This window comes from Cornus florida, unplaced genomic scaffold (assembly GCF_030987335.1).
Source record: "Cornus florida cultivar Cherokee Brave unplaced genomic scaffold, ASM3098733v1 CherokeeBrave_3.0.0_Hap2_Chr11, whole genome shotgun sequence".
Lineage (NCBI taxonomy): Eukaryota > Viridiplantae > Streptophyta > Magnoliopsida > Cornales > Cornaceae > Cornus > Cornus florida.
The window spans coordinates 75,518,453-75,532,274 of record NW_026775581.1 but is presented as its reverse complement, the minus strand read 5'-3'; the positions used below and the strand labels follow the sequence as shown (position 1 = coordinate 75,532,274).

Here is a 13,822-nt window from a genome sequence, read left to right as displayed (position 1 = left end):
CGTGTAGAAACGGAGTGGAAAGTTGGGCCTACTGGGTATGAGTATCCGGATGTTGTTGGTCTTTGAGAGTGATTGATTGAGGTGGGTTTTGATGAAGTGAGGATCGGTATTCAAAGAATGCCATAACTTCGAAACGAACCTGAATTTCAACAGAGACTTGAAAGTATTTCATCAACGACGAGATGTTCGGGAAGGTAAGAAAAAGGCTAAGGCATGGCTGTGGCTCGCTTCTTTCTTGATCTATTAATTCTTGGTATACCTAATTCTCTTCATGATGATAATGTGCCAACTATTTCGACGAAGGTGAAGCTATCTCCAAGGAAGATAATAAATAATTCTGAAGAAAATTTACAAAGAAAATATGATATATTGTATTAATAATTGAGTGTTAATTATTTCTACGCACTCTCGCTACCATACTCAGATTTATAGTAAAAAAAAAAAAAAAAAACACGCCTAATTACTAGGAAACCTAACGCTACATGGAAAATCTAATAAAATAGAGAAAGACCTAATTAATGAAAATTACTAAATCCGTCCAACATCATATTTCTTCACGGTATTGAGTAATTTGACCAAAACTTTGCTTTAGAAAAGATAAAAGATAGCGGGCCTTAACATTAGTAGTAAATTAGTAATTATTTGTTATTATAATGATGTGATATCTCTGCTTCTCCTATATACTCTGTGAATTTAAGTGTCAAAGTCGGTATCTACTTGAGTCTTTGTATCCTCCAGGGATTCAAAGAAGGCAGAAAGGCACATGCAGGTCATCGAAATAGAAATTCTTTGGTAAGAGGCTAAGAAGTGCGGACACTTTTATGAGTGTTGTGTTCATGTTGGAGTAAGAGGCTGAGAAACGCGGACACTTTTTTGAGTGTCGTGTTGGTCGTGTTCAAGTTGTCGTGTCCGACACTGATACTTTATAGATACTATTGCACTCTCAGACAACATGGATACTATTACACTCTTCAACCATGTGTCCATAAATTTAAAAATAGATTTTATTATATTAGACACTTGACAAATATATCTCCGACACATTTTGAATACTGAACAACATATCACACACCTCTCATCCTATATAAAACAAATAATGGTAGTCCTAGAAATAACACTAATTATGAACATATATCAATGCTTAATTTTTTTTTTCTCTAAATAAAAATTAATTAAACATATGCATGTCACAGGATGTAATATGAACAAAAATATAAACACAATGACGGAATAGAATAGTAATATATATCATATATAGTACATTTGATATTCAAATTGCTTTAACTTGTGTAACTTTAGTATAAAAATTATAAAGTAATAAAAGTTATATAATTATCTTATTTAATAGATATATAAATGATAATTTATATTTATAAGCTATTACCTTTTTTAGAGCTTGATGTATCGGCCTATTCATGTCGTATAGTTTCCATGCTGATTGGGTAAGAGGATATCATGAGTTCACCTCGCAAAAGACCTTTTTTTTTTTTTTTCCTTTGTGACAAAGCAGAGGTCTTGATATGAGATAATGAGATATCCTTCTTTACTTTAGTTATGTAATTTTATTTAGAAAGTATTGTTCTTGTCTTTCTAAATGCAAAAGTGTAAATTAAATTTTGTATTCAAATTTATTTATTTTGTAATTTCTTTTTCAATAGATTATAATTTAATTTCATTTAATCATTCTAATGGGGTATTGAGACTTGAGAGTTGAAGCACACCAATTATTTATCACATGGCCAAAAAGGCCCTAGATTTGGCAGGAATAAAATATGTATATATGAATGTGTGTGCATTTGAGGAATTTGGGCTCTTTCCATCAAAATACAATCAGTCTCAAATTCGTCCAACTTTTCGCGTAGCCAGAGTTGAAAAGATTTTGGGTTAGTCAGGTATGCCATATTATTAGTATGCTTGGTCACTAAAAATTCAACATACAATGAAATTGGTCTCAACATGCACTTAAAAACCTGAATTGTTAAATTTTTACCGACTTGACATACCAATAACGTAGTATTCCGGGCTTACCTTGTTTTTTTTAACCTCTTTGATGGTGTTCGATAGTTGTTAGAATTCACGAAACTCAAATCTCAGTTTACCTATATTTTGTTCATATTATAATTCAGTTTTATTTTAACCCAAAAAAGAAGAGGGAAAAACTGATCTGATATTAAATCGATGAAAACAACAAAGAAGAAAAATGAAAATTACATCCATTTCATTTGTATATCAATTACACAGACACTGATATACATGATATTCATTGCACATAACGAAACAGCTGAAAGACCATGCTAATAAAATGAGTGTACGAGGGCGTGTGTACACAAAACCGGCTACATTCGAACTTTATGTAAACAAATCCAATGAATGGCTCCATTTAGAAGGGTCACAGGACTCCACTAAGGTGGTGGGAAATTAAAGGGAACTACTTTTTTCTTCATGAATACACATGGAAATTAAATAAAAAATTATTAGGTGATCCAGAACTATATGGTCCCGTCCAATCATAATTTGTCATGTACGGAATTGGCTGAGATCATGTAAAAACTTTGCCAAAGGACCTTAGGGAGACATGGTGCACTTGCAATTCGCCCTGGTAATTTAAAACTTCTAATTTTAATCAAATTCATGTCCTGTTTATTAAAAACTTCAGGTTTTAATCAAATTCCTTTTCTACTTTGGTAAAAGAAATTTAAAATGAATAATGAGGGTTATATCTAATAGCAATACGTATCTCAATTCATGACTTCATGCGTTCCAGTTTTGTGCTGTGGATGCAAGTTTTTGGTCCTACTCTCTCAGTTTCTTCACTCCATTCATGAAACATAATTTATATAAATCTGGGGAAAGTTAAAAAAAAAAAAAAAGAAAAAAAAGAAAGAAAGAAAGAAAGAAAGAAAGGCTTCAAGTTCCTGTGGTTACCTCCATGGCTCCATTCAACCCAGTCTATTCCAATCCTTACACTTTGGAATGTGAGTTGTACGCAGCGGAAATTACTTAGAAAGTGTTTGTTTGTTTTATAAAATAGATCTGTGTCCTTAACAATCTTTACTTATTTTATATTTTAGCAATTAAACAGTTAATCACATGTAGATAAAATAAAGCAAAGTATAAAGTTAGAGATGACACTAAGATTTTAGCGGAAACCCTAGTTGATAAAATACGTCAACTATGATGGGAAAACCTCGTGGACTGTGCAGTCTAAAGTAAACCAATCCACTATGCTTGAAACAAAGTATACCGAATTTTGACTCTGGCTCACACTCTATCGTTTTATACCACACCAACCGCTGACGATCCTCTGGCTTTGTGACTCTCCGTTCGACAGCAACTTGACCTCAGGCTTATACTTGATATTTGTAGAAGAGTGACAGGTAGATTAAATAATACTCTTCGAATGCTCTAACCATTCCAAAGTGTGACTGCATTTACTTTTGTTCTTCAACTGTCTGAATGATGTAGAAAAAGATCTACTTCATCTGATCGATGTTGATACGACTGTATGATCCTGATCAGGATTCGAACTCCACAACTCTAACCTAACTAGGTGAATATGTGTATGTTCTATGAAGACAACAGAAAAATCAACTTTAATTTTCTGAGAGGGATAAACTTCCTAAGGCTTTGTATGATATATGAATACTGATTAAAAGCCGTTCTTCCCAAAGAAATGTATATGACATGATTTATATAGAGGTTTGTAAAGTCCTATTCCTTCTGAAAATAAAGGAAATTTCATGCATAGGACTTGGAAGGAAAGTTGGATCAAAAAGGAAATGATTAGAACAGGAAACTGAAAGTTCTAATGCTATTAGGACTCTTGCTACCGGTTCCCAAATTTACTACCGGTTCAAGAAGCTTCGGCTACTGGTTCCCAAATTTGCTACCGGTTCAAGAAGGTCAAAAGCCTTTCCGACGTACTTTGGCTACCGGTTCCCAATTGTGGTATCGGTTCAAAGTTAGCAGTGAACAAATCTTTTATGACCCAAAGTTGGCTACCGGTTGAAAGATTCTCTTACTGGTTCCCACTAGACAGAATCCAACTGAAACTTGAATTTTTTGTATTTTGGTAACTCTAAACATATACCATGTAGGTAATTGAGTCATAAGTGGAAAACATGTCCTAATGTGTTGTTCTTTCCTTTTCGACGATCAACAGTACTTTCCTTTTCTGTTCAACCTCTGAATTCCGCAGTCGATATCAAGTATGATATGGTAACTGAAATTACAACTCGACTAGGACTTATTTTGTTACTGAAATATGCCAATTTAAAAAAATATATCTCACATGGAATTCGCTCTAAGATCGGTACCTTGATCTTTAATTCCTAATGGAAAATATCGCAAATGGGCTACAATGCCAAATCCTTAATCTCACACTCTATCTATCTCAGTCCTGATTCTAGTCAGGATAAAGTCATTTGGACCCTCTCCCTCTGGTTCCTTCTTTATTCCTCATGCTCCTAAACCTTATCTCTCTCATTATCCACAGTCATAAAATTGTCTGGTTAAAACCTGCATCCCATAACAAAGTTCTTTACGGTGGCAGCTAATAACAGGTTACACATTGTAAGTTCATAAAATCTCTGGCTGAATGCTTAGTTTGCAACCAAGAAATTCAAGTGCTCTCACACTCAATTTTTAACGAAAAGAAAGATGATTCGATCAAAGCAATTATCAAAAATCAGTCAAGAGAAGACTTGGCTGCTTACAACATATATATGTTTATTAGAATCATTCTCTCATACTTATAATATGCACAGCTTTTTTAGGGACTTTTTCTTGTAAGCCATCTTTCTTTTATATGAACAATATGACAATATGTGGTTATGGGCCGAGTGGGCTTTGATCTTCTTTTCGGTGACATATTGCTTGGTTCCTTGGGTTGTGCATGGTGATTGGGCCTCTAGCCTTTACTCCCTTGGGCCATGGCGTACACGTGTCGTTTGTTGATTGGGGGAATATTTTCCCTCTACACTTTGCCCCTAATTCCTTCTTTGAAACTGGTTTATTAAAGGAATTCCAATTGTCTTCGAAAGTAGAGGAGGTTTTAGACGTGTTACCACTCATCATTGCTTACTTGGAACCCGTGTTGTGGGGTTTCATGTAAGTGCCACTTTGTAATGACCTAAATCTGTTAGATCCGGATCGCTAATCGGGTCCTTACCTGACCCGAACACTGTCATTTCACGTTAAATTACTACTTTAAAGCCCAACAAGGACAAAATGGTCATTTAACATAATTATGATGGTTTAAGACCCAAAAAAAGGGTAAAATGGTCATTTACTAAGGTCATCGAATGATTAGGATGAAATTCTGGGATAAAATGGTTATTTTCGTAGTTAAAATATAATTAATGTATTTTACTAGGTCACATAGTATATACTAGTAACATTAAATGGGTGATAAGGGGAAAAATAGGAAGATAAAACACAAACGATAACTAACAGGGACCGGTCAAGTCGACTGGTTTGGGATATTCGGTTGACATGTGAGTACTTCACCTTGACTGATAGGACCATCCACAGTAAAATTGGTCACTGACCAAAAACGTGAGTTACTTATTTCCTTTAATTGCTCAGCCAATTACACTCAAACGACCCTTAAATCCAACCACTAAAATACCACAATTACACGACTAAAATGCCACTAAATTCTCTTCTCTTACGCACTCAAACAAAACAATGTTAACGTAATTAAAATTATGGTTTAGGGTTTATGGTTTAACGTAATAAATAAAAAGAAAAATCTAGAAAAATCAAAAAAAAATCTGGGACATTACACGCTTCTTTTTTTGGTTCTCCCAATCCGAAGGTATATGTAACGACCCGAATCCGTAGGTCTGAATTAGTAATCGGGTCCTCACCCAATAACACACAATGGTGATATGGTCATTTAATGCTATAACGTTGATTAATAATCATGACGAGGGTAATTTGATCATTTAACACTACCACATTGATTAACAATCTTGTCTATGGTAAGCTTGGACTCCCTTGTTGAAGGATTGAATACATATATGAATCTTTCTCGTATATGCCTCGTCGAAGGATTAAATAGATATTTAAATCCAAACTCTACCTCCATGCATATCAATCCATTGCAAGAACCAACAATTTCCCACTTAGGAGGAGGATTATTCGGAAATAGAAAACCAATCTATGATTTAACAATGTGGTCATTATCGGTTGATCCAAAGCTTGACGTGTAAAGACGGAGTGGGCAGCCGAGAGTAAGAATTTTTGTTCAGGGAGCATATTTTACACTAAATCTATACTATTATTATATGTGCAAAGAGTTTTAGTGTTTCAGTATTTCAGTATTTATTATTAATATAAAAAATATTTATTAATTGTTTCAGTATTTCAGTATTTATTTATTAATATAAAAAAATATTTATTAATTGATATAAAAAGATTTTTTATAAAAAGAGTTTCTATAAAACTCTAACACAAATTACTTAATAAAATTCAAATTATCTAATAAAATTTCAGTTACCTATTTTATTTTCTATAAAACTCTATCACTTATACACACACACACACACACACACACACACACACATATATATATATATATTAGGTCAGGCTTGTGGTGTGCATAGTTTTTCTTTTCTCTTTAATAAATGGTCTCGTAAGTTTTTTCTTTACTTTTTCTTTTTATAAGCATTATTATTATGTTATTTTTTTTTGTTTTAATTTTATTTTTCTCTTTCTAATTGATGTTTATGTTTAGAAGTAGTTGTTTTGTTTTATTTTTATTTTCTCTTTCTAATTGATGTTTAGAAGTGGTTGATTTTTTTCTTCATTCTTGTATTTTATTATTTTTGGTTCATTCTTAATTTATTATTATTTTTAGTCATTATTGTTATTTTTTCTTTTTCTTTTATAGAACTATCATTCTTCTTTTTTCTTTAGTTTTTATTTTTATTTTACTCTTTGTAAGTATACTTTAGATGGTTCAAAATTTGTTATTTTTAATTTGTTGTATTAAGAAGGTTGGATTGTTAATTTTTTTCGTTACCTTTTCTTTTTAGAAGCATTATTATTATATTTTTCTTTTGTTTTATTTTTATTTTTCTCTTTCTAATTGATGTTTAGAAGTAGTTGATTATTTATTTATTTATTTATTTATTTTCTTTCTAATTGATGTTTAGAAGTGGTTGATTTGATAAGTTTACGTTGGATTAATATAAAAAAAAAAATTATTAATTGATATAAAAAGAGTTTCTATAAAACTCTAACACAAATTACCTAATAAAATTCAAATTATCTAATAAATTTTTAGTTACCTATTTTATTTTCTATAAAACTCTATCACATATAACCTATATATATATATATATTAGGTCAGGTTTGTGCTGTGCATATTTTTACTTTTATCTATATAATTGGTCTCGTAAGTTTTTTCTATACTTTTTCTTTTTATAAGCATTATTTGTAATATTCCTAAATTTTGTCATTTTCCAATTTTCCAATTTTTTTGACTTTCGGGGGTATCTTCGTCTTTTTTTCATTTTGCGTATCGAACACTGTAGGGTGTGCTGAGAGTGTCAAAGAGTTGTTTGGAATATTTCCTTAAGTATAGGACCCTTAGAAATGCAACGGTTACTATTTCGGCATTTTTTCGTTTTTTGAGCTGGAAAGTCCCGTGTGGGACCCTCTACCAGAATTGTCGAGTACGAGGGTTTAAGTTACGAGTCCATTACTTATCATGTGTATTTATTTTGTGTATGTTTACATTGATGTGGCTTAAAATTGTGTGTTTGGAATTGATTTTACATATATATATTTATATATAAAGGAAAAAGGTGGATATTTTGACTTAGTAGTGGGGTCCACTCCCCTCTCACTTTCTTTTAATGGTTATTAGGCCATTGTATGGCCTCAAATTCTTCTTCCTCTCCCGGCAGCTTCTCTCTTTCTCCTCACCTTCATTTTTCTTTTTCTTCTTCAAGCTTTCAAGGCTTGATTAAAGCCTTGGGGAATTTGGTGGTACTCTTTTAGGCAAAGTTAGTGAGCTTATTGAGACCTTCATTGTGATAGAAGTTGATTTCAGTTTAGAGCACTCTTAGAAATTCGAATTTGGGGTTCCTAGGGCTGAAATTTGGGCTTAACTTGGTTTAATCTTCAATATAAGGTAGGGGTTTTCTAATGCATCAAGTTTTGTCTCTTAATTTGAGTAAAATTCTATCATTATTGTTATATGCTTAAAACTGCAAATTTTGACATGAGATTAAGGACTTGGAAATGTTTTAATTGTTAAAGCATGAGGTTATATGTATTTCACATGTTAAAATTGTCGTGAATGGCCCTTGTACATGTTTTACTTAAGATGATGATGCCTTGTTGTATTGAAATTTCAAGTAAACTATGTTTTTAATTGATTATTGTTAGTGCTATGTTGATGTGATCTTGATATAATGATGAAAGTTATTACAGTGCATATCATTGTATAAGGGAAGGATCTTGTGGAGGAAAATTTGAAATGAAAGGTTGATTTTAGAAAGTTGAGTTTTCTTTTGAGAAAGGAAAAGAGGGTTTTCTTTAAAATGAACTGAAATTCACGAGTTCGGGGCTAACTTGACCTAGAGGGAACGGGGCCCGGTTTAGGGCGTGAAAAAGTTGATACTAAGCCCATTAACGGTTGCCAGGCATTGCCAGAAATGGAACCGGGGGTAGTTATCAATCTCGCCTCGGTAAAGTCAGTTAGTGGATTTCAAAAGGTGTGGGTTGAGTCAGTATAAACCAGATTTGGGACGGGTGCACTGCACTCCATTTCATGTATTTCATTTAGTGGAATTATGACAAGTATTAAAATTATTTTCTTGCTAAGTTGATTATGATATATGAACCCCTTGCATGATCCCGACATATTTTCAGTCTCATTATGTGTTATTTGACTCAAGGGAGTTCAAAACTAACGTCTTAGGTAACTTCTACTGAGCTTTATGCTTACCCCAATACTTCAACATTTTTTCAGATTTGGGAAAAGAATTGGTGGATGACAACCCTCTACTACCTTAGGCTGGATTGGAACCTTCATTTTTGCTATCTTTTGTATGGAAACTTGATTAAGTGTATTTGTGTACTAATGTAGCAACAAATGTAAACTATGGACTGTAAATTATATGAAATTTCTGTTTCCTTGTAAAAGACTATGATGAACCATGTATGGCTATAGTGCTAGTGTATTTAAATAGGATTGTAGTGTGTATTTTCAGTGGTTTATCATGTGTTGGAATAGGATTCCCACAATTTAAAGGTTCATAGGAGGGATTAAAACATTTCTAGGCTCATAGCAGTTCAGCGTAGATTTCACAGGTTACAGATGTTGGGATTTATATGCCCCGGCATAGTGAATTCCTATTTGGATTAAAGTAACATATGTTCCTGATGTATTTGAAAAATTTATGCTTTATACAATTGGTGAATTTACTGTATTATGTTTCGATTCATTATGGAATTGATAGTATCCACTTGATTACAAGAGATATTTATATATGTATGTGATGACGATCAATACATGAATATATAAATAGTAATCATAAATGGTTCATAGTCGGTAATTATAGATGAACTCATAATTAATTAAGACTTGAACTAGATTCGTGTTAGGTTGAGATATATTTGGAGAGCCGTCTTATGCAATTGCTCCCTATGTCATTTGACTCTTAAATATGAGAGAAGTATATGCTCTTTTATTAATTAATAATTACTTTGATTTATTCAGCGGATACTTCGGGATCCTTAGACCGACACTTTGGGTAGTTATGTAATTAATAGTTAGAGGGTTATATCCTCAATATTTGTATCAATGCTACTTATATTTATTTTGTATTAATTATGGTTGATCACAAATTAAATTCGAAGGCCTTCGTGTGTTTTCAGACAAAATAATTTATTATATATATATTTATTTAAATTATTATTTTTGTCAAACAAATATTTTATTGTGATCGAGTCAGAAATAATCAAAGGTACAAAAATAAATATATTAATTAAGTAGTCGGATTGATGGCTTTATTTATCTGATAACTAATTATGCATAGAGGGGTCAAAGTGCAACATTGACTCAGAGGTTATTTATTATTTCATTGGAGTTCAATTAATTTCTTTTAGTGGAGTAGAAATTAATTAATAAATTAATTTAATTGGGTCCATGGACCGGGCCAATTATTAATTCATTGTACCAAGAAAATAATAAGTCCAATAGGATCCTCACTCATATCTCAACTTGATATTGAAATTCTATTAGATTTGAGATATGTGACTTAGATATGAAGAAGGATTTATTGTTTCCTTTTCTTATTTTTATGTTGCCTATATATACATGGGTTCATGTATATTTTAGGGGAGACTTTTGAAAAGAAAAGAAAGAATATATTTTTTCTCTCTAGAATTTTAGGGTTTGCATTCTCATATAATGGAAGCTCCCACAAGCCTAGTTTTCCAAGGTCATTCATGGAGGCTTATGGGTGATTCCTAAAGGCAAAACTATTACCAAAAAGATGGAGATCCAAGGAGATGGCATCTAGCAAAGGGATCTACAATAAGTGAGAACATTCATTTTGAAGAAGAGATCTAAGGTTTACTCAAACATTGATGCAAGTATTCAATCTATTAATTGAATAATATATCATATTTTATTTTTGCATAAAGCTTATCTCTATGTGATGAATCAAGATCTATGTATGAAAATGCCTCAGAAAGTTTTTAAAACTTGCACGTTTCCCAACAGTGGTATCAGAACATGGTTTGATTCATTACTGGAGATCATGTTTTTATCAAAATCATCATTCATGGATCCTAATTATATATGCATATATATATTTATTGATGTATGTTGATGTATGATTTAATATGTTGATATATATTGATACATGATGATGATGTATATATAATTGTGAATGAATGATGATGTATGTTTGGGCCATGGCTGAAGCTTATAGGTTAATTGAATGTAATTTGATCTTTGGGTGAAAGTAATTAAGGTTTTGATTTAGCCATTTGAAAGTTCAATGATGTAATTTAATTTTTTCTATTATATTTCAAGTGTATATATTTTTTTAAAGCTATGTAATCTTCATCAAATGATGCTATGAAGCTTCAAGAAGGTCCAAGAGGGTTTAATTTGGCTTCAGGAATTTTCTGGAATTTTTCTTGAAATTTTTGGGCCAAATTGTAATTTTTAGAATTTTTTAAATTATTTTCTGAAATTTTGGACGGTTTTCCGATGACTAAAGCATCGCCGGCGGTGAGGGTGGTGCCGGAGGGATGAAGGAGGATCCAGTGTGGCACGGTACACCAGCGTACCCTGCACCCGGATCCTAAACCATTGGATCAGGCATAAGGGATGGGAAATTATCCCATGCAGCGTAGCATTGGTGCGCTTGATCCCACACGCATGCGGCAGCTCGTGAAGGCGCGTGCCACCTGCCTGTTGCTTGCACTAATGCATGAAGGCTCATGCCACGCGCCTATTGCTATCCCCAGCGCGTGCCAATGAGTGGGGACGCGCTGCAACTCCTCCAGGCGCGTGCCAGCGCATGCAAAGTCCTCCGTGTGCATTCCAAGCACTATTTTGCTTCTCCAAGCGCGTACCAGCTCCCTACTGGTATTAACAAGCCGTTGGTGGACGCCCGTATAACAAGAATAGTATTTAAATGTTAAAAGATGAATCCATTGGCCATTTTATTTGTTTTTGTCTATCATTTATTTATTTATGTGATGTATGAAATGCATGGAATAAATAATTGTTAATTAATTATTGTTCATGCATTTGATCCATGATATTTATTTAAATGACTTGATTTATATTAATTAAATTATAAAAATTAATTGAGTTTGATTACTAATAAATTAGAGGGCATTTATTGGGAAACGAAATTTTTTTTAGTGTGCCTCAAGCTAAATATTAGTGAATCATTTAAAAGTCTAAATATTTTATAAATTTAATTGGATTAAAATCGAGGCATTTTGCATGCATTATATCATGTAAATGAATAAATTGAAAACCTTAATTATGTATAATTAAAAATTGAGTGGGAGCGGGGATTTTTATATATTACTCCATGGCCTTCATTATTATAGCCATTGTAATTAGATCTTCAAAAATAAGGCCCCACACATAATTTGAAGAGTCTTAATATTATAAGGATGGTTGTTTCATGAAAATAAAAAATATTAAATGTTCAATGTAATTAGATTTTTAAAAATAAGGCCCTACGTATGACTTAAAGAGTCTAGATTATAATGACAAGATATTTAATATTTTATTTTTCATTATAGCATTAATAACGTTATACACTCAATCTAAAAGCAATAGTGTTAGCTCTCCAACAAAGTGGTCTACAGTAAGTGATTTTAGAAAGGCTAAACTAAATCGGGAATCATTTCATATATATAAATAAGACATTGTCTTAAGAGATATGGAAATGATGGGATTTGCCTGCCAATAGTAATAATAAACTTGGCTAACTGAATAAGTTATTGGCGTATTGGTTGTCCGATTTTTTATGCAGTGGTTAAGTGACCCACATATTATTATTTTAATGGAAATGCTTACCTAATAGCAAATGATTCTCAACAATAGTAATAATGAACTCCTCCATCAGGATAAGTTATTGATGTATTGATTGTGTGATTTATTATGCTACGAAGTTGAGGGACCCGCATTAATTAAAAGGGATTGTTCACTAATAACGATAATGAACTCTTATTCTAATGAGATTTATTATACTACGTGGTTGACAAACTGATAAGCGCCAAATATTGTATATTCAAGCGCCCTAAATTGCATTAGTAAAGTCCGTTGTATGTTAATTTATGTAGATTATCTTCATTTCTATGTTTTTATGCATTTTCAGGTTCATTGGCCAAAATGGAACAAGAATAAGGCCTTGTGGAATCTTGAGCAACAAAAGGTGCCAATGCTGAATTCTGGCAGCAGTAGAACCTGGACTTTGCTTGCCATTTTGACCTTCCAAACTCGAGAACTGGACTTCTCTCATAACATGAAAGATTTAGAGCTCTGAATCAGCTTTCCAAATCTTCAAACGGTTTGTCATTCGGAGCTTGGAGCAGAGAGTTATGGCCTTGTTACCAGAGGTGCGCAGAACTGCCTGGCAGCAATGAAATTCTGCCTTGATCTTCATTTTCGACCAACCATCCTTGAGAATTAGATCTCCACTAAAACATGAAATATTTATATCTCTGAATTAGCTTTCTAAATCTTCAAACGGTTCATCATTTGGAGTTAGGAGCGCAAAGTTATGGCTGTTTAACCAAAGTAGGTCTGGGCGGAGCAAGTGAAGCATGGGCATTTTTACACTAAATTCGAGTGCTCGAGGCCTTGCTTAGAGTGCTCGAATTTTGGGCAGAATGCCCTTCAGAAATGGCTCATTTCAGCCCACTTGCACCTTGGTTTCTTCATTTTGCTTTCCTCTTTAATGAAGTGGTTGGAGATGTTGGTTGGTGGCCTTTTGGTGGGAGATAAGAGGGATATGAGCCACACAATAGAAGAAGCTTCATTTCTACAAGATTAGAGGAGAGAGAAGAGAGCAAGAAGAAGAGGGTTCTTGGAGCAAAAGGAAGGGAGCTCGAAAATGGAGGAAAAGGGCAAGCTTCTTCCTTCTCCTAGTTCACTCATGGGTAACTAAACCTCATCTAGGGAGGTGATGAAGCCTCCCCTTTTGTTCATGTTCTAGATTAGGTTCTATTTTGGGGATTATAATGTATAAACTTTGGTCTTTTCATAGTTTTAGAGCTTATTACTTCTTGTAATGAATATTCATGTTTAAATGATTGATGTGAGTTA

At 33.0% G+C, this 13,822-nt stretch overlaps 1 protein-coding gene across 1 annotated transcript in view; it reads right to left on the bottom strand.

Annotated features, from left to right (window-relative positions):
- Positions 1-13,822, bottom strand: part of LOC132281315 (F-box/kelch-repeat protein At3g06240-like) — a 37,776-nt gene that overhangs the window by 793 nt on the left and 23,161 nt on the right. The window lies entirely within an intron of this gene.